Below are 26,234 nucleotides of genomic sequence, written 5' to 3'. Positions count from 1 at the left end.
ATTTATTTATTTTAGTTGGGGGCTAATTACTTTACAATATTGTAATAGTTTTTGCCATACATTGACATGAATCAGCCATGGGTTTACATGTGTTCCCCTTCCCGGACCCCCCACCCACCTCCCTCCCCATCCCATCCTTCTGGATCATCCCATTGCCCCGGCCCTGAGCCCTTGTCACATGCATCGAACATGGAATGGTGCTCTGTTTCACATATGACAATACACATGTCTCAATGCCATTCTCCCAGAACGTCCCACCCTCACCTTCTCCCTCAGAGTCCATAAAATTGTTCCATGCGTCTGTGTCTCTTATTCTGTCTCGCATATAGGGTTATCGTTACCATCTTTCAAATTCCATATATATGCATTAGTATACTGTATTGTGGTTTTTCTTTCTGGCTTACTTCACTCTGTATAATGGGCTCCAGTGTCATCCATCTCAGTAGAACCGATTCAAATGTATTTTTTTTAATGGCTGAGTAATATTCCATTGTGTATATGTACCACAGCTTCCTTATCCATTCGTCGGCTGATGGACATCTAGGTTGCTTCCATGTCCTGGCTATTGTAAACAGTGCTGCGATGAACATTGGGGTACACGCTTCTCTTTCAATTCTGATCTCCTCGGTGTATATGCCCAGCAGTGGGATTGCTGGGTCCCTTGCATTCCTATACTCCAATAATGAGAAAACAGAAAGAGAAATTAAGGAAACAATACCATTCACCATTGCATCAAAAAGAATAAAATACTTAGGAATATATCTACCTAAAGAAACAAAAGACTTATATATAGAAAACTATAAAACACTGATGAAAGAAATCAAAGAGGACACAAGCAGATGGAGAAATATACCGTGTTCATGGATTGGAAGAATTAATATAGTGAAAATGAGTATTCTACCCAAAGCAATCTACAGATTCAATGTGGTAACTATTAAAAGTATGTTTCAGTCAACTATACTTCAATAAAAAATAAAATTAAAAAAGGAAAAGCAGCAACAACAACAAAGTGTGTTTCTGCAACCCATTATTATTAGCAGTTTAGGAGATTTTTATTTAATATAGTGCTATATGATTCCTCTCCCAGTAATGTTGAAAATTTGTGTGGAGCTTTGAGTTTATGAAGTGCTATTAAGCACAATTGTAGAATAATTAATTAACGTTCCGTGATGGGACACTTTCAAGTGGACACACTTATCCCTGGAGTTTCTACTGAAACCTGCAGTGGACTGAATTATTAGGTCAGAGCGCAGTGTGTAGCAATTTTAGATTAACAATAAAGAGATATGGTATTTGCAGACTATTTTATGCAAATTGTAGGTTTAGCAACACTAATAACTACAGATTCGTGGTTCAAGTAGTGGTTTTATACCAACAAAATATCAATATTAACTTTCAACTTGTATTTGTAATGGACCTTTTCTGAGTTTTCTATATTTTCTTTGAGCTCTGTAGTTTGCATGACTGATTTCAAATGGAGAAAGTCTGATATAAAAGGTATAGCTATTTATAGGACAGATTAGAAAATCTGGACCTCCTATCTTTAGGTATATTTGCTTTTCTTACTTGTGAGATAAAATCATTAAGAATGTTAAAGGAGAATCTGTCAGTATATTTTTATCAAAACAATGGCCTCTAATAGAATAATTACCTTCTTTAGTTCCTAATATGAATTCTTTCCTGATTATCCAGTTGTGGTGTGGCTGAAAGACAACTACTGATTTATTTAATCTGAAAGGGAGTGAAATGTGTGGTAGAAAGGTAAATATACATTTGGGGAACTTTGAAGGGAGATTTTTTTTTTTTGATGAGCTTATAATAAAAGTTTGCTTTCCCTCAGGGGAAAGGGATTCTGAACCTGAATAGAATTCGGTGGGGGATGGGGGGAGTCCCATGAACTTGTATGGGGAAAGTTACATCTTTATTTACTCATACCTTTAGCTAGAACTCAGCATTTCCTTCTTTTTTAAATTTAATTTTTAATCGGAGGATAATTGTTCTACAATGTTGTGTTGGTTTTTGCTGTACAACAACGTGAACCAGTCATAACACTATATATATATATATATATCCCCTCCCTCTGAAGCCTCCCTCCCACCCACTTCCCCAGCATTTCCTTCTGTTATGAATGGAGTCAACAAACCCTAGTATTGGCAGTACCTGTGACTTTGTAACCAGTTGTTGTTTAGTCGCTCAGTCGTGTCGGACTCTGCGATCCCGCCAGGCTCCTCTGTCCATGGAATTCTCCAGGCAAGAATACTGGAGTGGGTTGCCATTTTCTTCTCCAGGGGATCTTCCCAATCCAGGGATTGAACCTGAGTCTCCTGCATTGCCAGGCAGATTCTTTACCACTGAGCCTCCAAGGAAGTGCATAGAAATCATGAATATTTTCAAATCATATTGATATTACAGTTGTTGAACATATCTTGAAGTATTGTTTATGCTCTCCTCACCACCACTTGGAAATTATGGCAAGTGTTAGATCTTGTTATTCCAATGTATGAACTAATGAAGTTTCTGTATTGATATCACAGATTTGTTTCCTTAAGTATTTTGGTAACTGTAGTTTAGTATACTGTAATTGGTTTTTTATAATTCCATGTGTTTTGTTTTATGCATTTAAAAATGTTACCTGAGAAGGGTTGTAGGCATCACCAAACATGTGAGGGTTAAAGGCTTCCTTGAGATAGACTGTCTTTCTGCCAGCATCTCTCCCTTTTTGGTCCAAGTTTACCGAAGACCAGCATAGTTTGCAATTGTTTGAAATAAAAGTGACCACATGTTGGAAAATCCTTGATGTTTTCTGTGGTGGCAAATGTTATTCTCCTAGTTTTTTCCATTACTTACTAACTGTAAGCTTTTAGCTAGTAATAATTTTCCTGGGTGATCTGATTTTTGTCCATTTGCTAAACATGGTACCATTAAAAACGAAACTTTTTTAAAAAAGAAAATTGAATACTTGCTAAAAAATGACAAGCAGTTCTTTTGAAATAGAACAATTTTTTGTTAACCAAATATTTTGGGTTTTTCCCCCCTTATCTGGGGAAAATGTTTGTCAACAGAAACTGTGGAAATAAAAATTCATCAACATACTTTATGTTGGTATCTTATACTGCTAATAATGAACCATTTTAAACAAATGGCCTCAAGCAGTAACTGTTGGTATCCCAGGAGAACATTATTTTTTTAAGTTCGAAAATCATTTGTTTTCATCTTCTCTGTAGCGTACAGTTATGTGATTGTGGTTTCTTTTATGGTTCAAAGTGTTATTTTATGCTTGTATTGTCCAAGTTTAGCAGTTTTATTTAAATAGCCTCTAGAACTATGCTGCCCGGTGGGTACATGTGGCTACTACCCACATGTGGTTATTGAGCACTGCAAATGAGGCTAGTCAGAAGTGAAGTGTGCTGAAGGTGTAAAAGACACATCAGATTTTGAAGATTCATCCAAAAAAGTTGTAAAATATCTCCCTTTGCTGATGTTGTTTAGTCGCTAAGTCGTGTCCGTCTCTTTGCAACCCCATTGACTGTAGCCCACCAGGGTCTGTCCGTGGGATTTTCCAGGCAAGAATACTGGAGTGGGTTGCCATTTCCTTCTCCAGGGGATCTTCCCGACCCAGGGATTGTACCTGTGTCTCGTGGATTGGCAAGCGGATTCTTTACCACTAAGCCACCCAGGGAAGCCCAAAATATCTCCCTAATAACATCTAAATGGATTAAATGTAGAAATGATAATATTTTGGATTAAATAAAATATGTTATTTAAATTAAAATATACTAAAATTCATTTCATCAATTTCTTTTTACCTTCTTAAATGTGGCTGCTGGAAAAATATTAAATTCCATATATATTCCACCTATTGGACAGTGCTTCTGTATACATAGGTCATCCAACTATGGCCCTCATGGCCATATCCAGTTGTCTGTTATTATAAATAAAGTTTAATTGGAACATACCCAGTCCATTCTCTACATAGTATCTGCCTTCATGCTACAAGGCAGAATTGAGTGTTTGTGACAGAGACCTTATGGCCAGCAAGCCTTCCGGGGGCTTCCATACATACTATTTTCATTTCATCCTTTCAGTGGCTTCATAAGACAGTAGAGGAGATATTTATTATTTTAGGAAAAAAGACTAAGTGAAATGATTAGTCCAAGATCATATAATTAGTTAGTGCTAGGACTCCGTTTCATTTCTTGGATGATTTTCCACTATAATTCTGCTTTGCTGCTGCTGCTGCTAAGTCGCTTCAGTCGTGTCTGACTCTGTGCGACCCCATAGACGGCAGCCCACCAGGCTCCACCGTCCGTGAGATTCTCCAGGCAAGAACACTGGAGTGGGTTGCCGTTTCCTTCTCCAGTGCATGAAAGTGAAAAGTGAAAGTGAAGTCACTCAGTCGTGTCCAACTCTTTGTGACCCCTTGGACTGCAGCCCACCAGGCTCCTCCGTCCATGGGATTTTCCAGGCAAGAGGACTGGAGTGGGTGCCACCGCCTTCTCCGGAATTCTGCTTTAGGTAGCACTGGATCCTAATAACCTAGGATCTCTGAGACAGGAGTTAATGGCAGCTATTTTAAATAAGAACTACACAGCACAGCCTACACAGGCTGCCAGAGTAATTTTCCTAAAGCACAGTTATGTTACCTCCTTGCTCAAATCTTCAGCAGCTTTCCATTTCCTACAAAATAAAATAATAATTCAACATAGCTATGTCTTGGTTCCATCTAGCTTTCCAGTATCATTAACACTTGCCCTGCCTTCCCCCATGTTTTATCAATTCACCACATTTTCCTACAGCCTTGGGTCATGTGGTTCCATTGCCCTGGGGTACCCTGCCTTCACCTTTGGCACCCTGCTCTTTATCCTTCAAGTGGCAGATCAAATGCTACTCCTCCATGAAATTTTCATGATGCCTATGGTTAGAGGCAGTCACACTCTCTTCTGTATCTCTCTAGCACTGCTTTATGTAAAAGTTATCTTACTATAAGCTCTTTGAGAACAGCCATTTCATGTTGTACATCAAGTACCTACTAATATAGTAGCAGCCCCAAAATTGGATATTGATTGAGCTGAATGTTAAAAGGTGCATTTGAAATGTGTGAAAAAGTGTGATTTAATGAAGGTGGGATCGCAAAGAGTTGGACAAAAAGAGTTGAGCGACTTACACTTCACAAGAGATTTCTGAAAACAGCTAGATTAGAGGGAGTTAATTAAAATACCTAGTTTTGCTCATAATTCTAAAACTGTTGATGAATTTGAATGAATTTTTAACTTAGTTCTGTTTATTGTGTTATTTTGAACATTTCCTTATAGAGGTTTGGTTTTTTTTTTTTCAGGCTTTTCAGTCAACTGTGACCATTTATCAGCTCTTATTGAGTGGCAGTGGTGCCTTGAGGACTGAACTGTCAAAAAAGTTATCTTATAGGTTTTAGCTACTAATTAGCCTAATAAGGCTACTAGTCATACTTTACTTAAAATATTAAAAAATGCTTACAATTTAAAAAAATTAAAATGTTTTAATTTTAGAAAACTTGCAAGATGTAAAAAAAAAAGTGTAAAGAAGAAAATAATATTACTCCTAGAGATGAGTTTAATTTATAATTTCATGTGTTTCCCTTCAGAATTTTTTCTATGCATGATGACTTCAGAGATATTTTAAGAAATCGAGTTCATTTTATATGCATTTTGTGTCTTGCCTTTGTCACTTAACATTGATGTTATTTGGGGGGCATTTCTCTAAAGCTTTCAGTATTGTTGAGAATATAATTTTTAATACCTATATAGATATTAAAGTCTGCGTGGTATTTCATTATATGGATATTCAGTGATTTATGTACCCATTCCTCGATTGGTGGATATTTAGCCAATTCTGTTGAAAAGGTTTTTAAAATTAGGGAAATGCTTTTTATAAATCGTGAGATTCTTCTGTTTTAAGTATGCTTCAACACAGATATATGACCATCTACATTTATTTACCATAAGTCAGAATGAGAGGCTTCAGAACTATGTTGTAACTGTATAAATTAATAGGATTGTTTCATTGTGTGTTTTTATATGCATAGTCAAGTTCATATTTCTGATTATGTAATATATAAATTACATGTGAAGTCTGTGACTTCATGAGGTGCTTTATTAAAAATTTTAGGAAAGCAACGAGTAGTTTAAAATTATTAGGGTTCAAAAGGGAGTTCAGGGGAAGGTCTCCTTCCTAGCCTCTCCTCCCTGGCAGGAGCCAGCGGTGCCCACAGAAGTATTTAATACACGTACAAGCCAGTGCCTAGCAGATTCCTCGGGACTCCCACTCCCACTAAGCCCCCCCTCTTTTCTTTCACTCCCCTGAAGCCACCTGAGCCTCCTGGTGTTCTTTAAGGTCAGGCCAGTGGGTCCCTTCTTCAGAGCCTTTGCTATTCCCTCTGGATGAAATTAGCTTCCACAAGGCAGCAATCCACAAAGGAGATAGAGGTGGTACTTTTGAGAATATTAGAGTATGAAAAACGTAGAAACTTAAACATATTAGAAAACAAAAATAGCCAAATTACCAAGGGCAGCTTTAGCTCTGATAGCAGACCAGTGGGAAAAACTTTGAAACAACTTAAACAATGAATCTTTCAAACAGATACAAACAGCTATATGTATAACACAGTTCCAGGGAGTAGAGATAGAAACCCATGCTTTGAGTACCATGCATGGCAAAGGAGACAGAGGACTTTGTAGTTCAGAGTTTCTCTGGTTGCAGTACTGTGTGGTAATTCCACATAATTGGGACATACAGCGTTACCCAGAACTAGAACGGTTCTCCCAAATTCTGATCTACAGATTCATCTTCCTCTAAGTATTTCTGTTTGGTGCTAAAGTGTCTCCCTGCTTGCTACTGGAGTCAGACAGGCACTTACATGATAAGCAATTATATATCTTGTGGAGGACTGGTTTTTAAATGCATATAAAGTACTGTGTTGTATGGCTCTTTTCTTGCCTGTTGTTTTTAGAATGCATGTTAATATATGGGGCTATGCAGAATATGGTACCCTCTGGGATTTAAAGAACGGTGGTGAGTCAGTGACAGATCTGGGACTTCTAAATGTAGGAGTCTTCAGGGGATGTGAAGACACAGAGGTTGACACCAGTGGTTAAGCCAGTAGACTTTGGCATTAACCCACACATCTAGCCAACATTCTGTCACCTGTCCAAACTGCCATTTCTTGGTTATATTTTAAGCTTATTTTTTCATGACTTAGGTTTAATTTTTACCATGTTCAATTTTTAGGGACTAATTGGTAGGAGAGTTGCACTCCCGCCACCACCACCCTGAATTCTCCCAGATAAAAGCTGTTGTGGTTGGTGTTTATCCTTCTTACTCAGGTACATCTCACTGCCAGTATCTGCTGCTGCTGCTGCTAAGTCGCTTCAGTCGTGTCCGACTCTGTGCGACCCCATAGATGGCAGCCCACCAGGCTCCACTGTCCCTGCAATTCTACAGACAAGAACACTGGAGTGGGTTGCCATTTCCTCCTCCAGTGCATGAAAGTAAAAAGTGAAAGTGAAGTCGCTCAGTCATATCCGACTCTTTGCGACCCCATGGACTGCAGCCTACCAGGCCCCTCCGTCCATGGGATTTTCCAGACAAGAGTACTGGAGTGGGGTGCCATTGCCTTCTCTGCACTGTCAGTATCTGCCTCCCAGCAAATTCTTAGTCCTTTTCTCTGAGCTTACTCTTCCCCCCTGTTACTTTCTCTGAGCCTTTCCTCTTTTTTTTTTAATGAATTTATTTTAATTGGAGGATAATTACTTTACATATTGTGGTGGGTTTTGGTATACATCAGCATGAATCAGCCATGGGTGCACATGTGTCCCCCCATCCTGAACCCCCTGCCAACCTCCCTCCCCAGCCCATCCCTCTGGGTTGTCCTAGAGCTCCAGCTTCGAGTACCCTGCCTTACTGCCTTTCCTTGTTGAGTCACTCCATCGCTGTGACAGACTTGGCTGTCTTTAGGCATTGAGGGTTTCATTTGCTGGTCATGTCCCATCTTCGGCGTTCAGAATCATAGGATGTGTGGGGCTGAAGAGGATCTTGAGATCATTTAATCTAGCTTTTTTTTTTCAGAAGACAGTGAGTTCCTTTAGCCTGTTGTGATCATTACTAAGAGTTTGGAGACTTTTGAAAATTACTTTGAAAAATTAAAAGGTTGCATATTTAAGCGTGGGCCACATAACGTGAACTGTGTTACCTGTAACAACAAGGTAAGTACAGAAACTGAGAATAAGCATTCAGGAACTTCATAACAGACTGCTAGACTAGTTTTATATCTGTGACAATAACACTTGGGACTTGCATTTTGTGTCTTTTTTCACTTTTGTTCACTTTTTGTTACAAAACTTTTATCCTACATTGTGCATGTGTGCTCAGTCATGTCCGACTCTTTGGGACCCTTTGGACTGTCGCCCATCAGGCTCCTCTGTCCTTGGGATTTTTCAGGCAAAAATACTGGAGTAGGTTGCCGTTTCTTTCTCTAGGGGATCTTTCCGACCCAGGGATCATCCAAGATAGTTTGAGAAGCAACTGATATAGAATTATCTAGCATAATGTTTGGCATACCGTAGGCTCTCAAAAACCAAATGCTTCCTTGTTTTTAAAAGTTTGCATTTATTTTGGGTAAGGATGCTAGAGATCTGAGTAGTAGACAAATGAAACATTACTTTATAGAAATGAGGTGATTAAAATTGACATTGCTTGTTTTCAAATACAAGCAACTCGTTTTTTTTCCTGTTTAAATTTAGCCTGTGCTTTGAAGAGAGATTTATATAGGATAGAACTGTAATACATAATTGCACTGATTCTTGGAGTTCCTTTATAATGTTTAATGTACTACTAAACCCTCAGCTCAGCAAGGTTGAAGGAACTTAAACTTTTTGGTAGCAAGCCATATCCATAAATATTTGAATATATCATGGCAGTATGCATATATTATCTTCTTGGATAAAAGAAGGAGAAGATCTAGTGAGAAGCACTGGGGCTTTTGTCAGTTTTCTCATGTCATTCAGCTTTTGGAACGTACACAGTTGTAATATTATTTGGCATTCCCATTTTGAAGCAGTTGAATGCCACATACGATAGCCTTTATATTTATTTTTAGCACTCCTTGACTATTTTTTGAAATCAGTCTTGTCCTGATTTTTTAAATTGAATTAAATTGTAGTTGAGCTTATATATGACACAGTAAGTATAGAGCATCAAAGGTTCTTAGCTTACCCTGGTTTACAGGTTTGAGGGACATTTTTCATATGACTCAAGATCTTGAAATTGCCACTCCCTATTTAAGGATAAAGAAAGGTCAATGACTAAGCCAAGTGATTCTCCTCAAATGTCACCCCTTTAAAAATTCTGTTTAAAACCAAGAATCCTTAGAAATGAATCCCTTGGATTTATGAGATTTCATTTTGGCAAATTGAAAAAATTTTTTGAATGTTAAGAAACCTTAGAGAATTGGTCTTTCCTTGGCAATACCATCTACCTCCATGTAATACCATACACATAATGTAATAGGAGAAATATTTGTCCATATAATGAAATGGAATGACGCATTAAAAAAATCCTATTTGGAACATCCTTAATCTTAGGCTTATTTAAATGTTAGAATAAATATTTGCTCTGTAGGGCAGATCAAATATTTTTGTTTTGAGTTTCAATTTTATTTGGACAAGGCTCAAATTTTTTTATTTCTTTTTTTTTTAATTTATTTTTAAAAATTTCTTGACTGTGCCATGCAGCATGTGGGATGTTAGTTCTCCTACCAGGGGTTGAACCCACACCCCCTGTATTGGAAACATGGAGTCTTAACCACTGGGCCACCAGGCGAGTCCCCTGGTTATGTCTTTTTTTTTTAATGTATTTTTTATTTTTAAAAATTGAAGTGTAATTGACGTTCAGTATTTTATACAGGTGTATGATGTAGTGATTCATAATTTTTAAAGGTTATAGTCTATTTATAGTTATAAAATATTGGTTATATTCCTGATACTGTACAATATATTCTTATAGCTTAATTTATATGTAAAAGTTTGTACCTATTAATCCCCTACTCCTGATTTGCCCCTTTCCTCTTCCCACTCCCCAATGGGAACCAGTTTGTTCTCTATATCTGTGAGTCTGCTTCTGTTTTGTTCTAGTCATTAGTTTGTTGTATTTTTTTAGATTATGTGTATAAGTGATACCATACAGAATTTTCTTTCTCTGACTTATTTTATCCTCCAAGTCCATCCATGTTGTGCAAATGGCAAAACTTCATTCTTTTAAAAGATCAAATTATTAATATCCATGGTGTCTGAGACTGAGCTAGGATTTGAAATAACCAGCATATACCATGTTAGAGACTATTTTTGAAGTGATGACTTAAAACGATTTGAGATTTGAAGTGTCACTCCCTGGTTTTACTAGGAGCATTTGAATGACACATCCAGGTTTTCCTCTCTTTCTGTCTTCTTTAGGAGTCAGGCTGAAGAACTTCAGGGAAAAAGCCCACCATTACTAATCCTGTTGAGCGTATATTTCATTTTGGCACATCTGGCTGATGAGATGAAGATTACTCTTCACATTTTAAAAGTTATAGTTCTATAATGTCATTAAGAAGCAGATAGATCCTAGGAGGACAGGAAATGAACGTCCTTTTAGCCTAACTTTTCAAAGTTTAGAATTTATTTTGGGATTTTGCTTTGATACATGAAAGGATCTGGTTGTAGTTTCTTAAAATAACTCAATTTATCTCTGTTAGCAGTCGTGTTGAAATTCAAGGAAAAGCTATGTGTTGGAAAATATGAAAGACAAGAAACTGGAACTCTTTTAGCGGTATAATATGTTCTTCTATGAGAGAGCTGGAAAACACTAAATAGTCTCTAAGTGGGTTAATAATTTGAGAGTCTTTTCTCCTAGGTTGTTGTTGTTTACTCTGCTTCAAGTCTGACTCTTTTGTGGCCCCAGAGACTGTTACTCAGGCTTCCCTGGTGACTCAGATGGTAAAGGATATGCCTGCAATGCAAGAGACCCGGGTTAATCCTTGGGTCGGAACAATCCCCTGGAGAAGAGGATGGCAACCCACTCCAGTATTCTTGACTGGGAAATCTCATAGACAGAGGAGCCTGGCCAGCTACAGTCCATGGGGTCGCAAAGAGTCGGATACAACTGAGCAACTAACACACACAGAGAGACTGTTACCCACCAGGCTCCTTCTGTCATGGGATTATCCCAGCAAGAATACTGGAGTGAGTTGCCATTTTCTTCTCCAGGGGATCTTTCCAACCAAGGGATCAAACCCACATCTCCTGCATCAGCAGGTGGACTTTACCACTGAATTACCAGGGAAGCCCATTCTCCCAGGTACCATGTTTAGAATTTAAGGAAATAGTCCAAGTTTGATGAAATTTCCATTAGCCTAGAAAGGTTCCTAGTAAGAATCCCTCACCTGTTCTTAAGTTGTTCCTTGACTGTGACAAAACCGTGTGCTGGTCCTGAGAACTGCAGAGCTGTCAAGATAATATTGCTAGAGAGAACTCCTTGGAGATCCAGTGGTCAGGACTCCACACTCACTCTGCCGAGGGTGTGGGTTCAATCCCACAAACCACGTGGCACAACCAAAATCAAAAACGTAATATTGTTAGAGAGGTCAGCATTGTTTTAACCTGGTTAATGCTGGCTGCTAGTTAGGGGGCCACCCAGTCTGATTCTTACGAAATCCTTGGTGATTTCATCCTTGTCACCAACATTTGTTAACCTGAAAACAAGTATGCTTCCAGCAGTTTGGCGACTGACTTGTTGGAATCCTGGTGTTTTCTTCATTGTAGACAAGGTTTCCTTACTGCTCTGTCCCAGTTTCTGCTGTTCAGTTTTTGAGGATCAGAATTATGCTCTCTGTGTTTATAACTCAGATTGACAGTTAAAAATTTTTTTCCCTTTGCTTCCTGTATTTTCAAGTGCCTAAATAAAGCAGAGAAAAAAATTTGTGACCATTTGTTTGTTACTCTGTGGCCATATCCCTATGGGGCCATGGTATTTCAGTATAGATGATCCGAATGAAGTTCAGCCCTGCACTGTCCGGGGTCGTGCCCTTCCCTGCTTATTATCACTCTTCATCCCAACCTCCTTTTTATTTCCCTTAGAAGGTTTTTTTTTTTTTAAATAGCCATGAGGGAGGCTAGGTGATGCTAATGTTTTAATTACTTTTAAAGACAACTTCTCCAGCTTGCTTTTATATATGAGTGATTACAGCTTGTTTTTGCCTGTCTGGGATTTGAAATGTTAGTAAAATAGATAGGAAACCTTTTACTGAGAAATCTTCAGCTTCCCTGTCCTGATAGGGTTATATTGATGGTCACTTCCTTCTCAGTTTCTGATATAAATTTACCCACAATCCAGTTTATCTGAAAATGAGCCTTCAAACTGAATGTTAATGTTTCTTTTTTACAAAAGTATAAAAGATGAAGTTCTAGTCAAAAAGTACTTTATGTGTTTTTTATATTATAGCCCAAGTTTTTTTTCAACCTCCAAAAGAGAAGTGGGAGTTTCAGTCGTCTAAGAAGGCAGGGGAAAATCCTAGTCTTTTGATAAACCAATTTGATATCATAAACTAGAGAAATAGAGGTTTTTTCTTTCAAAAAAGCTCTACTTCTGAAGGATTCCCTTAAGATTAAACAAAGCTTTCAGACCATAATAAGGAAAAACAAAGGTCTTACATAAAGAAGCATCAAGCTTCGTGAAGAAATAAAAGCAGAGAAAAAGACTGTTTGGAGCAAATAGAAACTAGGAGGCCTTAAAGCTTGGCTGGAAGGGACAGCATAGCTCCCTGGCTTCTTGCTGTCTTTGATTACTTTAGATTCTTTTTTATCAAATTGTGCTCTTGGATATTAAGGAAAGACTTTGGCTAGTAGATTATGGTCCTCTAGCAAGGAATCATCAAAGGATTTTGGGGTCTTTACTATTTGAGTTTAAGACGTTAAATGTTCTTGGGGCTTCCCTGGTGGCTCAGTGCTAAAGAATCCTCCTGTCAGTTTGGGAGACCTGAGTTCAGTCCCTGACCCAGGAAGATCCCACGTGCTGCAGAGCATCTAAGCCCGTGCGCTGCACTGTTGAGCCTGTGCTGTAGAGCCTGGGAGCTGCAACTACTGAGCCCACATGCGGCAACTTCTGAAGGCCGTGTGCTCTAAAGTCCATGCTCCACAACAAGGAAAACCACCACAATGAGAAGCCTGCACACTGCAACTAGACCGCCACTCACCATAACTAGAGAAAAAGCCTGCGCAACAATGAAGACCCAGCACAGCCAAAAATAAATAAATTTTTTAAATGTTCTCAAAGAGTGCGTTTGTCTCTTCTTTCTTAGGTCATAACTCATCCTGTTCAGATTTCACAGCATAGTCCAAAAGCTTAGGAACTTTGTATTTCTTACCATTAAAGTGAATCTAAATGAATTTTGTTCTGAGAATTTTATAAACCTACCTTGAGGTAATGGGGAAAAGATGGGGATTCTTGCTTCAAATCATAGTTTGGCAGCTCAGAGATGACAGATGATCCTTACCATTTCCTCTTGTCCTTTCATCAGTTTCTCATTGTTATCCTGTCTTATTTATTTGAATAGATGCAGGTAAATAGTAGAAAGAAATCAAGAAGTGAAAGACCAGCTTGGATATAGCCTTGTCATAAGGTATAGTTTCTGTGTATATAGAAACTATGTATTTCTATACCATCAGAAATAACCCCCAAAATGACATCCTCATCAAATTCACAAAATAAAATCTTCCCTCAAAAGCTTATTTACAAGCTTTTCCTTTTTTATATAATCTAATATTCAGTGACAGTATTTCATCTAACATAGTTTTTCATTGGATGTTTCTGATTTATTCTTAGGCTTTTCCATTGGCTTGCTGGCCTCCTACTCTTAGGCTAGCAAAGATTGTACCTAGTGATCTTATTTTGGGTTTTTCTTTCTTTTTTCCATGTTTTTACTTTTAAGGGACCTCAAGTAGCCAAAACTAAACAGATGCCTTATGTTTATTGATGATTTTATTGTTTCTAAGTCATATGGAAACCATGACATATTTTAAATTTCCTGATGTATTTAAGAGCCAGGCATTCTGTAAAATGAAAAACAAAAACCTTCTTCATCAGAAATTTCCCAATTTCCCTATAACTACATGTACACTTGTGAATGAGAGCCGCTCAGCCTACTTATTATCCACAGTATGGTATGTTTGCTGAATATTTGTTAAATTGAATGAAAAGCACCAATATATGAAAGAGAATGGGTGTATTAAGACAGGTTTAGTCACATTTCTGAGCAGTTGCTAGATAGGAATCGTTCTGTGTTTGTCCTAAAGACTAGGGACCTGAGAAACAGAAAGATTAGTGACTGTCATAACTTGGGTTTGACTTTTTGCCTCTTAACACACTAAGTGTGTTTTTTCTGTTAAGCTGTGTTACCAAGTCAGCACACACGATGGCTTTGGTAATGAAATCCAGTGCATTGGCCCACTTTAAGTCAGGCCACGTAGCATACAAATAGGTAAAAATATTTTCTTATGATCTTTCATGGTTTATCTGTAGCTTTAACAGGGAAAACAACTAAACATGCTAAATTAAAAACTTTCACTTTTACCCTTTTCTCTAGAAATGTCTATTTGTTAAAGCATGAGATTCATTTGTATCTCTCCATTTGTCCCTATGGGTAGTTGGTAAAAATCTCCAGAGTTGTGTTTTTTGGGGTACCTGCTTAAACTGTCATCTTTCTTAAGCCTCCCACCTGTTTTTTTTTTTTTTTGTTAACTATTAAAAGATTCTATAAGTTGGTTACCTAGAGGAGACCTCCATGGTGTTGTGAGCCATATTCTGAGATAGCAGAAGGAGGGCCAGCTGTATGTCCTTATCTGTGTCCTGACAGACACTATAAATGAACGCCACCCTGGCATATTTGGTGAGAGGTGATAGTGTGTCCTAGTTGATGATGACTTCTGGCCCCTCCCTGCACTGGGGACCTCTGTCCTCACAGGAAGCTTGATTTACTTTGGAAGCAAAGAGATTTGAATTCTTTGTAAACACTAATGAAGTGAGGCAGATAGGCTGGGCAAGGGCCGGTTACTTGATGCATCTACACAGAAAGCTGGGTTCAGATCATTCAGATCTGCAAGGTATAGAAAATAACCCCAAAGTGTAGAAAATAATCCCCGAACTGAACTGATGGCTATAACAGGAAATGAAGTGGCTAAAAAACGAAGGTGATGGTTTATGCTGTCATTCACACTCCGTTGGATTTCTGACACAGGATGAAGCTCTTTCTTAGGGATACTAAAAAGCCCTTAATGTAGATTGAACCACAATTTAGTATTTGGTTCCAGCTGACTGGGCTAGTCGTGTTAGCCCAAAGAGCTGACCCAGCCCTCTCACTGAAAGGTCTTAATAACCAGGAGAGCAAAGGGTGGTATGATGTACGGCCAGAACTTAGGCATCATACATCAGAGCTGATTGCACGGGGATGGTGAAAACTGAGGGGTGTGTCTTGCTGACAGCCTTAAGCTTTTAAAATTGGATTATTTTCTTACAGTGAAATTCACTTATTCACTTGAGGGATATTTGAGAGATTCTTTTGGAAAATGAATTCATCCAAGAACAGTAAAGCGTATAATTTTATTAGATAAAAATATACTGAGAAATTGGGGGGGTTCTCTTCATTGGCTTTATATCCTTAATAAAGAAAAACAAAGTAGACACTTTAAACCTCTAAGCAAAGCCTGGAATTTGCATTAGACTACTTAAAAGGTTAGGAGGATATGACAGTATTGCTTCCTAAATCAATGAAATTGAAACAAGGAAAGTTACACAAAATTTTTTTTTTTCTGATAGCATATGCTGTTTCTTCAGAAATGATCATTACCTCCTCCTTTCAGCATGTTGTGAGAATGGCATGTTTATTTTGAAATGTAAATCTAAAAAGACATTTGATAATGAAATAAAAAATGCTGTATATTTATTACCAGCCCCCCCAATAGAAAAATTTTCAGGGATATAACATTATTTATATGAAGTATTTATTATGAAGTATTCTCAACATTATTGCTTTTCTAGAATTAACTAGGTTTCTTTAGTCAGTTCGTTTTTTTTTTTCCTTTGCACTCAGACCTTGCCAAAAATATAAAATCCTCCTACACTGGCTCATCCAGTTTTACTCCATAACATTCCAGGCACTGCTTCTAGGAAGAGGTTAAAATTAAGAATAACGTATTTCCTGCTGACCACCACGTTGGTGCTGCCACAGCTGAGTGCTGCGCCAATTTCTTTTGCCATCTGTTCTCAGCATGGAGAAGTTGAGATTCATTCAACGAGGGAGAAGCCAAACTAGATGGTTTACCTGAATTCTTCCCCAAGAAGCACAGCTTATCTTTGCCAATTAGAGTCTTCACTGGAGAATAATTTGACATGGAAATATCATGTAAGAAGTTTTTAAATGTTGATTTTGGGGTATTTCATTTTTGGCATCTCTATGTATAATTTTTACATATATTTACAGTATATATACACACATACATTTATACATAAAACACACATGCACATTTGAAAAATAGGATCATGCTCTATCTAACATTTTAGTGAATATAAATTTGAGGTTTTTGATCCATAGTTCTGATTGATGAAACAAGCAGGAGCATCATAAAGCCTGTTTCAAAGACATTCTAGAATCTTCTTGAGGTTTCTTTTCTCTCAACCCTAAAATTGGTCAGTTCCTTACATCTTACTTTAGAGGTTTTTTACAAAAATAGAAAGAGGCTAGGGTCACCCAGATAAAATATATAGTCCTCTCAATGCATCCTCTTGTAGAACACCTTATTTAAAGTGTTAATCTACTTTATTTCTTTTCCCTTTTAATTTTTTTCATTTACCTTTTTACTTCTATTTCTTTCTTCTTTTAATTAATTAATTAATTAATTAATTTTAATATATTTTTTAATTGGAGGGAAATTGCTTTACAATTTTGTGTTGGCTTCTGCCATATAGCAATGCAAATCATTCATAACTGTATATATTACTTTATTTCTTAATATCAAAGCTTAGTCTTTAAAAACATTCAACCTTTACATTCACGGTGTTCCACCCTTGTCTCTCTATGGTTTGTCCAAAGTAAGATGTGAACTATCTCTACTCAAGCCTGGGGCAAGGACTTAGCAGAGCCAAGGAAGTGACAGCCTGAAAAAGCTCAAGCAGGGAATTCTGTGTATTGTCCTATTACACATCATCCATATAAATGGAATGTGTTTATAGTTCATATGGCAAGCAATTGGCATGAACACAAGCACAGCTTGGGCCAACATACTGTCCTTATGTTCTAAATCAGCAATTCTTAACACCTACCACGGGGCCCCCTCTCTTTCTGCCCCAAGCATCACTGTGTTAGGAAATCAGGGTGACTAAAGAAGAGTATGATATGTCTTTTGGCTCTGTTGGAATAGAAGGAAGGTGGTAAATCATAGCTCCAAGTTTTGTCCACTAGGTCTGATATTATTCCTTATATCAATATGCATATTGATGATTAGTGGTAAGAAAGTGAAGTGCAAGTAAATTCCTTATTTTAGCTGACTTAGTATTACCAATCCTGAGTTTCACTTTTTAAAGAGCCTGCTTGACAGATGCCAAGTCATTTATCATCAGAGGTTTTTTTTCATCTTATTGAAGTATGATTGACAAACGAGGTATTTAAATGCAACATTTGTCCTCTCCATAAAAAAAAAAAAATATATATATATCTATACACACACACATAGTATAATGAATGATATGTATTTATGGAAAAAGAAACTGAGATAAGAAGAAATTTGGGCCCACAAGGATTGCAAACTATGGTCAGAAGGTCAGATTCAACCCATAGGCTTTGTTTGGCATGCAGAGTTTTACGAAATGTTTGAATACTTTTAGGAGGAACTTGCATTTTCCAGTTTGTGGTGGACCTCACCTTTGCCTGTGTATGTGAAAGTGTTAGTTTCTCAGTCTTGTCCGACTATTTTGCGACCCCATGGGCTGTAGCCTGCCAGGCTCCTCTTTCCACGTAATTCTCCAGGCAAGAATACTGGAGTGGGTTGCCATTCCCTTCTCCAGGGGATCTTCCCGACCCAAGGATCGAACCCAGGTCTCCTGCATTGCAGGTGGATTCTTTACTATCTGAAGCACCAGGGAAACCCCATATATGTAGAGATGAAATACTAATTCAAGAATTGATAACCTGTTTCTACTGGGAAATCTCTTATTTAGGAATGTGAAATTCCATATCTTATTTTCCCCTATTTTCAAAATGAGAGTAACAAAGTAGGGAGGTCACTGAACTCATTCTCCTGCTCCTTCCTCCCTTCCTCAACCATGATTTCCCCAGTTTGTGGTTTGGGGAAACAAGCTGACGATGACTCTCATCAGAGCAGTTGTGGATTCTGTAGAAATTCAGGATCTATGACAGCCTCAATACAAAAGCTTTATCTCCTGCTTCGTGTTATATAGTCTTTTTCTCTCTTTGGAAATCCAAGGGTGACTTCAACCTTCAAATTCCCAATTTATCCTTCCCTCCCAAACCAGTCGTTTGCTTATCTAGTGGGCTACTGCACTACTTAACAGCACTATTGCTGACCCGCCTCATGCTATGATTTTCCAGATTAAGAACCATAGTGAATGGAACCTTCTTGGCACAGCTTCTGGCACATAAACATTTGGTAAATTTTGTAAATGTAGTTCCTTCACTACTAAACAGTTCCATTCTGTGAGCTCCTGAATTACAGTTTTCTAGTGCCTTTAGGAAAGACATTTGCTTTGTATTCTTTCTAAAATAGCTTCTTACAGGGAACAGTATTCAGTATCCTATGATAAGTCATAATGGGAAAGAATAGAAAAAATGAATGTATATGTATATACATATAACTGAATCATTTTACTGTGCAGGAGAAATTAACACAACATTGTAAATCAACTATACTTCAATTTTTAAAAATGAAGAAATCTTAAAAAATAACGTTAATTCTTATAAAAGTAATGCATGTTCTCTGGAAAAAATTTGAAAAAGCAAAAGGAATATAAATTACTTGTACTCCATAATTTCATGAATTTACTTCCAGTCTTTGTAGACAAATGTTATAATGTGATTAATATATAACTAGTAATTTTCTGTTGTAAAATACTTTATTGTTCTCAAATTGCTTATTTTGCTATTTACCTTTGTGTTTCTTATTTTATTCTGGTTGGTTAGTTTTTGGTTGCTCTTATAGATAGGGTTTAGAGCCTTATTTATTGTTTTTGTATTGTTTGATCATGATTTTTTTTCTTAATCTAAACATTTTGTATGCAATAAGAAAACTCAAGATAGTCCAGAGACCTACAGCCATTTTTGTTTCCAGTCTCCTTACTTTTTTGTTAGTACCCTTGTGCCTCTGCTTTGTTGAGCTTTTTATGAACTCTGAGTGAAGCTAGTTTCAGAATTTGTATTTTGAACAGAGACATTGCCACTTTGTTTAGTTTCTCACAGTGTGGCTGTTTACCAGGCCGTGTTCTTTATGCTGAACACTCATCCAAGTTGTTCCGGAAATCACTGAGCCAATTATAACACCCCTGCAGTTTTTGGTTTACAGCTTTAGTTGTTTCACTAAAACACAACATTGTAGGATACTTCTGTGGTTGTTGGTTTTTCTCCTTGAAGCCATTAAGAGTTGGAAATGCTCTGGTGTTAAAATTTTGAGTTTTCCCAAGAGTAACAGTTCTAAGTAAATGGAAATCAATTATTATAAAAATTTAAGTGATCTGCAAGCTTGCTTGAGGAATATCTTAGGAGAGATACTCAGGGTTCACACTCTGCCCTATTCAAATCCCATTCCATTTTCCCTCACCATAATTGGTCTCTTCCCAGTATGGTCATCTCAGCTCTTGGCTTGTTTGCTCACAGAGCCTGTAGATGCTGCCTGTAGAAGATACGTAGTATTGTCCTTTTTTTTTTAACATCAGTGTTGTTATATGCATGTTTTTGCAATTTGTGTTTTTTGTACTCAGTATATCTTAGAGCTTGATTTATGTTTGTGTGTATGAATTATATATATGAATATGAACTATATTATGAGTTATATATAATTATATATGAACTGTGTATGTATATGACTATATGGATATATAACTATATTTTACATAATTCATATATATGAATTATATATAATTATATATATATACAAATTGCTTATTTATTTATTTATATGACTTGCTCAGCCTCATTCTTTTAAACTTCCTCAGAGATTATTTGGCCCTTCTCTTGCTGATAGACGTTTCAGATTGATTCCAATTTTTCTGCAACACAATGTTTAATGTCTTTATACCTTCAAATGTTTCTGAATCCTCACAGCGCTTATCAGTACTTTGTACATGAGAAGCCACATCAGAAATAAAGTTTGTTGATTGAATTTGAAGAATGTGGGTTTATTTATTTATAAATGGAATTCAGTAGTATTTGTCAAAGTAGCAATATTATCAAAAAATTTGTAGTATAGTTTTGAGAGGATATCAGTATCACTAACTACCTGTACGCTCATGCTAGTTGAACCCCTTTACAATAAATCTACGTAACAAAAATATTTTTAACCTAGTTGGTGGAAATTTATTTTCTGTTAAATTTATTGCAGCACATTTCCTGTGCAATGAAAAAAAAAATGACGTGTCTTTGGAAGTGATTTTGTCTGTAGGTTTAAGAGTTTCCTAAAATTGCAGTTGTATGATTTTGAAGAAAAAGAAGGAGCTATAACTCCTGGGTACAAAGTGTTGTATGTTAAATATACAGTGATGTGGTAAATTGTAGGGTTTTTGAAATAAATTTCCAAAATGTAAAATTTTTAATGCTTCATTTTGTCTGTTGCATTACTTACTAGAGAGAGAATTTCTTTGGTAAAAAATTGTACTGCAAAGAGAAACTGGACTTTAGACATTTTGTGATGTTTCAGGACATAAGTATAACATGGTATAATTTGGTATATGTGGTTTAGGCAGGAAAAATCAATCTACAGTCTCACAGTTAAAATCCATAATGCAATAGGTCTTTTTTATGTGTTCCTCCTTTATCATACCTAAGGAAGGACTCTATAACTCAGAAGTGAAGTAAAATCTGCATTAAGAGGGGGAATTTTATGTATTTTGCTGTCATAATTTATAAAACTCTTAGAAATTTGAAGTTATAGGTTCCAGATTAAGGCCATAAAAAGTGGATTTTTTTTTTTCTAATCATGGGACAGGACCAGTAGCTCAGCAATGAATCATCTGTTTTTCAGATCTCAAGAGTAAAGCTGTAGATTTTGAGCCTATAGGTTTTCGAATGTTCAGATGAGAGGAAAATGGATGAGCAAACCTTGGGGTTGATAGCCCTATGTAGTTATTTTGGAAGAGAAGTGTTTGACAAGTATTCATTTCTCCAGAAAGCTGCCTTTAGACAAACCTTTTTTACCCACGAGTTTCTGGATTTGTCCCTGTTTTGCTAAGATAGGAGTTGAATAAGTAATGTAGTTAAGCTTTGTGTTACCGTCTTTTTATCCGTAGGTTTATTCGTGTACTCCTTGCTTCCTGCACCCTACAACATATTAAGTCTTAGCTTCAAAAGGTACATTTAGTTGTAGCTAGTTGGTTAGTTTTTCTGAACATTTGTTCTTTGCAGACCGAGGGAGACAGGTGGATTTGAATTCTAAAATGGGGTCTTTTGAGTTAATAGAAGAAATAACCAGTCAAGTGATAGACGAGGTTTCCAGGCAGTTCTAATTAGTCAGGCACAGCTGTGAGCAGAAATTGATGAGAAGGGCAAGATTCAGTGGCATAGAAGATGTAATATTTCTCATTTTCTTAGAGGTATTTAGTGGTCAGCCATGGTCATCAGTCATTTTTGAATAGTTGTTGGGTGCCTGTTCGTGTTTTTACCTAACCCAGCCAAACAATTACAAGCTATGGGTCTAGAAATTAACATCTCTGATCTTATAATCAAAGTATGGATGACTTATTTCAGCTTCTTTGTTCGTGTTGACTAGAGGAAGATGAGGTCAGGAGTCTCATTAGAAGTACTGGCCTGGGGACTTCTCTGTGGCTAGGACTCCGAGCTCCCAATCTGAGGGCCTGGGATCGATCCCTAGTCGGGAAACTAAACCCCACATGCTGCAACTGAAGACCCTGCGGGCTGCAACTAAGAGCTGGTACAGGCAAATGATTAAATTTTTTTAAAAATTACTGACCTGGAGTGTATTTGCACGTGGTGCCTTATTGTGTCTGTAGCTTTCTGTGTTTTGTTCTGTTTTGAGGGGCACTTATGTGCACTGTTGGGTAGCATCTTTAGTCATTTGCTCCTCAGTAAATATTTATTGAGCACCTGTTACCTCCCAAGTTCTCTGGTGCTTGGGCTACATTAAGGAACAGAATAGACAAAGTTGTAATCCATATTGACAGAGAAAAACATTTTTTTTCAATTAATATTAACTAATGTTATTGAAGGGGCTTCCCTGATGGCTCAGCAGTAAAGAATCTTCCTGCAATGCAGGACACACAGGTTCGATTCCTGGGTGGGTAAGATCCCCTGGAGAAGGTAATGGCAACCCGCTCCAGTATTTTTGCCTGGAGAATCCCCAGGGACAGAGGAGCCTGGTGGACTACAGTCCATGGGGTCGCGAAGAGTCAGACATGACTGAGCGACTGAGCACACTCACAATGTTATTGAGTGCTTGCTACCTGCCAAGTGCTTTGCTCAGTGCTTTATTTCAGGGGAAGCCATCAAAACATGCTGAGATTTAAGTGCAGAGGATAAACAGAGGAACGAATCTAAGTGTGCACCCTCGAGAAGTTTACAATCTATCAGAATCCCTCTGGTAACAGTATCTATAGAACTTATATTTTAATTGAGCATATTAGAATCCCTCCTATGCACAACTCTGAGGATTGACAAATTTTGCAAACCAGACTGTGTCCCTAATGGGAAGTTGTTCATCACACTTAATGTCAGGTGGCAGTAAGTTAGGCTTATTGCATACATTCAATCAAGTGTTTACTATAGAGCAGGGTTTTTCAACCTCAGCCAGATAACTCTCTATTGTGGGGGCTTCTCTGTACATTATAGGATGTTTAGCAGCATCCCTGGCCTCTACTCAGTATATGTCAGTTTCTATACTTGTGACAACGAAAAATATTCCTAGGCATTGCCAAACGTCCCCTGGGAGGCACAGAGAGTCTTTGCTCTAGGCGTTAATCTCCCTGGACAATTAGCAGCTCCTCCAGGAGGCAAAGCCAACTGCAGCATCACCCAAAATTTAGCTTGTGCCACCAGCTCACTCTCTTCCTAGCCCACTTGCTTGGGCTATTCACACCTTATACTGGAAATGCTCTCATATGCAGTGACAGTGTCTCTGCACTAAGTGCTTATCAGCAGTGGGGATAATGATCTTGGTCTGCTTTTCAGAGCTAGAATAACCAGTGGGAATTACATTTTTTATTATTAAATTTATTATGAATTCAAACAATATATATGTGAGGTATACATATATTAGGTATAACTTTGAATCTATAAATAAAATACATTTAAAAAAAAATATGTATTCTGTTTTTCTACCACCCAATTAAGAAGTGGGTCTTGACCAATACCTTTAAAGACCCCTGAATGCTGTACCATCCAACCCTCCCTCTCTCCCACATAGGAAGCACTGTCCTGAATTTTGTGTTTGCTTTTCTTTATTGTTTTCTCATATTATGCACACAACACTAAACATTACAGAGCTCAGTTTTGTGTGTTTTAAGACCTTATTATATAAATGTAGTATGCCACATTGGCTTCCCTTGTAGCTCAGTCGGTAAAGAATCTGCCTCCAGTGCAGGAGACCCAGGTTCAATCCCTGGGTTGGGAAGATGCCCTGGAGAAGGAAATGGCAACCCACTCCAGTATCCTTGCCTGGAAAATCTCATGGACAGAGGAGCCTGGTGGGCTGCAGTCTATGGGGTCGCAAAGAGGCAGGCACGACCGAGCGACTAACACTTACCTACTTACTTACTTATGCCATATTATGCTTTTTGTGACTTGCTCTTTTTTCTGTCCCACATGTGTTCTGGGATTCTTCCATGTCTATGTGTAGCTGTACTTCTTTTATTTTCACTGATGTGTAATTATATGAATACATCACAGTGTATCTATTTTGTTGATGAATGTTTGAGTGCTTTCCAGTTTTGTTGTGGCTGTAAACAGCATTTCTGTGACTCTTCTTGTACTTGTCATCTGGTGTTCATGTGCAAGAGTTTCTGCAGGGAATTACCCAGGAGTGGATGGCTGTATTCTAGGCTATATCTATGGAGCAGGCTGAAGAATGGCTCCCAAAGATATCAGGTCCTAATGCCTGGAACCTGTAAATGTTATCTTATGTGGAAAGAGGATCTTTGCAGATGTGATTAAGTTCAGGATCTTCAGCTGGGGAGAGTATCCTAGATTACCAGGTGGGCCCTGAATACAATCACAGGTGTCCTTAATAAAGGAAAGGCTGATGGAGATTCTTTGGAGTACAAGCGGAGAAGGCCATGTAATCACAGAGGCAGAAACTGAAGTGATATAACCGCAGCTGAGGGCACCAGTGGCCACTCGAGGTGGAGGAGCCAAGAGACCCACTGTCTCCTCGAGCCTCTGGATGGAGTTTGACTCTGCCAACACCTTGAATTTGGACCACTGATACTGATTTTGGACTTCTGGCCTCCAGAACTGTAAGAAAATAAATATCTGCCGTTTTAAGCCACAATGTATGATGATTTGTTACAGCAGCTGCTGCGAACTAAAACATTGCATTTTCATTTTAACTGGACAATGCCAATTGTTTTCTAAGGTGTTTGTACCAATTTCTGTTTCCACCAGAAGTGTCTCAGAATTCCTGTTGTTTGACATTCTTCTCAGCACTTAGGTATTTTTGCATTTTACCAATAAGAGATTTTTCTAAGCAAGTCTATTAAATTTGGTGTAAACTTTGAAAAATTTAGTCTAGAATGCAAAAACAAGCAAAACACTGAATATGCTAATAAGGTAAAAATGTTGATATTGAATACTCTAATAATGAAGATAAGGGGTTTGGTTAAATTAATAAATATGCTATAGATATTGTATTATACCTATTATTTCTCTTGCCTTATCTCCTAACCAATGAACTTAGTATATTCTCTATACACTCTTCTTTCTCTTGAAAATAATCCAGTGATGGAGGACTTCCATTCTGGTCCAGTGACTCAGACTCCACATTCCCAATGCAGGGGGCCCCCAGTTCGATCCCTGATCAGGGAATGAGGTCCCATACACCATAACTAAATGATAATTAAAGATGCCATATGCCACTACTAAGACCTGGCACAGCCAAACAAATAAATATTTTAAAATATAAGCTGTTTGCACTTAACTTTAAAAAAATATCTCCTGATTCTTTGGTATTCATTACATGAGTTGGCATGCCCTTCAGTTTCTGTTTGGTTTGTTTCTGTTTTTACTCTATCCCATGTTAAATCTTTTTGGCTAAACATAAATTGGTAAACTAGTATTTTGTGGTGGATGGGCAGTGGGTAGTAATTATAAACTATCTGCTCAATAAAATAGTGTATTTGACAATGGAATATTACTCAGCCATTAAAAAGAAGACATTGAATCAGTTCTATTGAGATGGATGAAACTGGAGCCCATTATACAGAGTGAAGTAAGCCAGAAAGAAAAACACCAATACAGTATACTAATGCATATATATGGAATTTGAAAGATGGTAACGATAACCCTATATGCGAGACAGAATAAGAGACACAGATGCATAGAACAGTCTTAGGGACTCTGAGGGAGAAGGTGAGAGTGGGACGTTCTGAGAGAATAGCATTGAAACATTTATATTATCATATGTGAAACAGAACACCATTCCAGGTTCGATGCATGAGACAAATGCTCAGGGCTGGGGCAATGGGATGACCCAGTGGGATGGGATGGGGAGGGAGGTGGGAGGGGGGTTCAGGATGGGGAACACATGTAAACCCATGGCTGATTCATGTCAATGTATGGCAAAAACCACTACAATATTGTAAAGTAATTAGCCTCCAACTAAAATAAATAAATTTGTTAAAAAATAAAATAAAATAGTGTATTTGTGTATGTATTTTGAGTGAACAGATGTTTAGTCATCAATCTCAGAAAATGTTACCGTTCTTTTGTCTCATGAATTATA

The 26,234-nt window shown here is 37.6% G+C and overlaps 1 protein-coding gene and 1 non-coding gene across 16 annotated transcripts in view; both read left to right on the top strand.

Moving 5' to 3' along the window:
- Positions 1-26,234, top strand: part of HECTD4 (HECT domain E3 ubiquitin protein ligase 4) — a 168,933-nt gene that overhangs the window by 10,776 nt on the left and 131,923 nt on the right. The gene's annotated exons all lie outside the window — the stretch shown is intronic.
- Positions 23,838-23,909, top strand: TRNAW-CCA (transfer RNA tryptophan (anticodon CCA)). The gene has a single exon. It is a non-coding gene; the product is annotated as a tRNA-Trp (tRNA).

This window comes from Giraffa tippelskirchi, chromosome 11, assembly GCF_054371585.1.
Source record: "Giraffa tippelskirchi isolate mGirTip1 chromosome 11, T2T-mGirTip1v1.2.pri, whole genome shotgun sequence".
NCBI lineage: Eukaryota > Metazoa > Chordata > Mammalia > Artiodactyla > Giraffidae > Giraffa > Giraffa tippelskirchi.
This window is presented reverse-complemented; position numbering and strand designations above follow the sequence as displayed.